Below are 3,403 nucleotides of genomic sequence, written 5' to 3'. Positions count from 1 at the left end.
AATGACAGGGTGAAGGCCTTGGGAGCCATATAAGGGCTTTAAGAGGGGTGGCATGGTCAGGTTGTTCTAGAAAGATCTCTCTGCTGCATGGAAGATAAGTTGGGGTATGTGGAGGCAGCGGGGATCAAATGGTCCAGGCTCTGAAGAGTGAGGACTTAGGATTCTCTGAGTCCAGCCTCTGGGGTCAGCCCAGGCCCCCACATTTGGCCTGGACTCAAAACCACTTCCTTTGCCAAGGCCGAAGTCAGGTCAGCTGGGCTGAGATTGTGGGCATGAGGAAGGTTCTGGGGCTCTCTATTTTCAGTGACGTACAGTACTGCCACGAAGGGCTTTAATCTATGGTTGTCCCTCTTCTGATCTAGGATCCAAAGTCCGTTGCCACCAACTTTAATCAATTTCTCACTGGCTTCTCTGTCAAGGTCACCACAGAGTCTCTCAGTTCCATGCTCCACTTTTCTGCCTCTACAATTTGCAGCCACCAAAACCCATTAATTTCCCATCAGTCATGCCATGATGTTTCTTCTAACCCTGTGAAATCTCCACCCTGGTGATTTGCAAGTGACACCTGATGGTGTATAGCCTAGGTGGAGCTGCTACAGCGAGTCAGACATGACCCCAGCCCTCAAAAAAACTAGCGGGAGCGGCGGGCGGAAGACAGATGTCCCATTGGCTTGGACAGATGTACCAAGGAACACTGGTGTGTGGAAGGGGAGGCTGCTCAGGCTGCAGAGACTTGGGTGGGCTTGGGCTCAAGTCTTTGCCACACTGAATGTGTGACCTTGGGCAAGTCACTTTACTTCTTCAGAGCCTCCATTTTGTCATGTGTGGAATGGGAAAAATAACATTGACTTATCTTCCTTTAGATTTATTTAGTTTTTAGAGACAGGGTCTTGCAATGCTGCCTAGGCTGGTCTTGAACTCCTTGTCTCAAGCAATCCTCCTGCCTCAGCCTCCCAAGTTGCTGGGATTATAGGTGTGAGCCACTGTCCCTAGCTTAGATTTTTATTTTTTTGGTAGTAACTAGTAGGAACCAACTTGGGCCATTTTAACAAAACCTGGAGAATTTACTAGAACTCAAGTCTGGGCTTTCGGAGGCCTTGGAGTGAGAACCAGAGAAACAGACAGGAACCTAGGAAAGACTCTGCCTGTTGTCTCTGTGCCCTTCTGCTTAATCACTTAATTTTTTTTTCTCCCTGCAGACCTTCTTTTCCATTATTTTGTAAAAAAAAAAAAAAAAAAAGCCTTCACTGCAGCTTGAGAATGAGTTTACAGTTCCTCAATTCTAGCCACAGGCAGGACTAACTGGCCATCTTTTAACCACAAGTCCAAATTCCAAGAAATAATCTAATTGGTGGAACTGCACCCCTGGTCCAATTAACTGTGACCAAAGGATGGGATCAGGTAGCACAAATATGGCAGCTTGTGGACATGTGCATTCATCGTTCTCAGAAAAGGTGGGACTCATGAGCCTGACAAAAACCCGGAAGGTGTTCCCTATGTCCTCACAGGTTTGTTGGTAAGATTAAATTGGATAACGGATGTAAGCATTTGGCACAGTGCCTTGTATATACTAAGGGTTCCATAAATGGTAGCTGCTGTTATTCATTCATTGCTCTATTTAATAAGCATTTATTGAGTGCCTGGTTATACTGGATCCCACAGTAAGTCTTGAGGATGAGAAAGATGGGATGACACAGACAGAGCTTGAAAATTGAGAGTAATTCAAGTAAAGCTATTTCAGAGGGTTGTTGTCAGGATTGAATGTAATAATACATGCAAAGTGTTTAGTACAGTTCCTGACACACAATAACGTCTCAATAAATGTTGCCTACACAAGTTGAATGTCTATTTGTACAAGAGCAAAGGAAAAACATTTCTTATGCCTTTTCTATTTGCTTGTTGCTCCCCTGGCCACAGGACTAAGACATCTTTGGTTACAAAAATAGATTTCAGTCTTCAAAATAATGTCAGTTCCCAGACTGACAGTTTTTGGATGTTGCATTTGGGTCTAATTTAAAAGTTTAGAAAAATAATGTTGGCATCTCCTGAACTCAAGCACTTACATGAATTATTAACAAGAGTTAATGCAGATTAAAAATACCCACGTGCAACCTGTGATCATCTTTATTTTCTTGACCAAGAATGAATGAACCTGAACGTCTACAGGAGAGTAAATTGTGGTACAGTCACAGGACGAGAACATTCCACAGCAATGAAAGTGAACATATTACAACTACAAGCAAACATACGAATGACTTACAAACACAGAGTTGAGCTAAAGAAGCCACATGCTGTATGATTCCATTTATATAAAGTTCCAAAGCAGGAAAAGCAGATCCATGGTATTGGAGTCCAAGCAGTATTTACCTTTGGGGCAAGGTAGTGGCTGGGAGTCGGGGACTTGCTGGTAATGCTGTTTCTTGATCTGGGTGCGAGGTACACAGGTGCATTTTATTTGTGAAAACTGACAGAACAGTACACTTCTGTGCATTTTAATGTGTGTATGTTATACTTTAATTTTCTAAAAAGAGTGTCTTATCTTTATGCATTTGCCCAGCCGAGGCAAGAGAGTTAGGCTTCCAGCTTGAAGATGGAGGAGGACTTTGGGTTTCCAGGCAGAAGGGGCAAAGGGGAAGGAACTAATATTTATTCAGTCTATGGGAGAACTTTCTTTCCAGGCTTAGTAACAAAATAGTTTCATTTCTTCCAAAACAGTTTTACTCTTTTTGTTTATTTTAAACTATTGCTTGACTCACTCCCTGATTAAAAAAAAAGTGGAGGTGAATGTATGTTTCCTTTGCCTCTGTTTACTCACTTGTTAAAGAAAACATTATACTATGTATGCATTTTTGGAAGAAGATGGTGTATAAATAAACAAAATGGTGCAAAAAGCATTTGTAGAAAACCTATGTGTGTGAGAGACATTTCCACAGTTCGTTTCAGAGGACAAAGGGGAAAAGGCCATGGTTCAGGAGGGGTAGTGACTGGCCTGGCCCCTAGTAGGTACCCAGTACTCTTGTGAAACATTGGCCAGCAGGGGGATAGGGAGGGCACGCAGGGGGCCATGTGAGGCCTCTGCCTCTTTTAAGTTCCAGAAAGCACAGAGATGTTCTGGACTGGCTTGGGCTCTGGGTCTAGAGGATCTGAAGACCTGAGTTCAAATCCCCTTCTGCCGTTTACCTGCTGTGTGTTCTGGAACAAGTCATTTGTCCTTCCAGAATGGCATTCCAGCAGACGAGGTCACCCTCATGCATTTCCTGGGACCTGGGTCTCCTTGGCAGCATCTCTAGACTGCTGTCCCTGCTGCTGAAGTGGCCAGTGCAGTGTAACTAGGGACTTTCAACCATGTCTGCCTCCCTCCCTCCTTCACCTTCCCTCCCCTCCCCACCCCCCCTTCTCTCCC

The sequence above is a fragment of the Rhinopithecus bieti genome, unplaced genomic scaffold (assembly GCF_001698545.2).
Source record: "Rhinopithecus bieti isolate Rb0 unplaced genomic scaffold, ASM169854v2 scaffold_53422, whole genome shotgun sequence".
Classification (NCBI taxonomy): domain Eukaryota; kingdom Metazoa; phylum Chordata; class Mammalia; order Primates; family Cercopithecidae; genus Rhinopithecus; species Rhinopithecus bieti.
The sequence above is the reverse complement of the archived record's forward strand: the minus strand, read 5'-3'. Positions refer to the sequence as shown.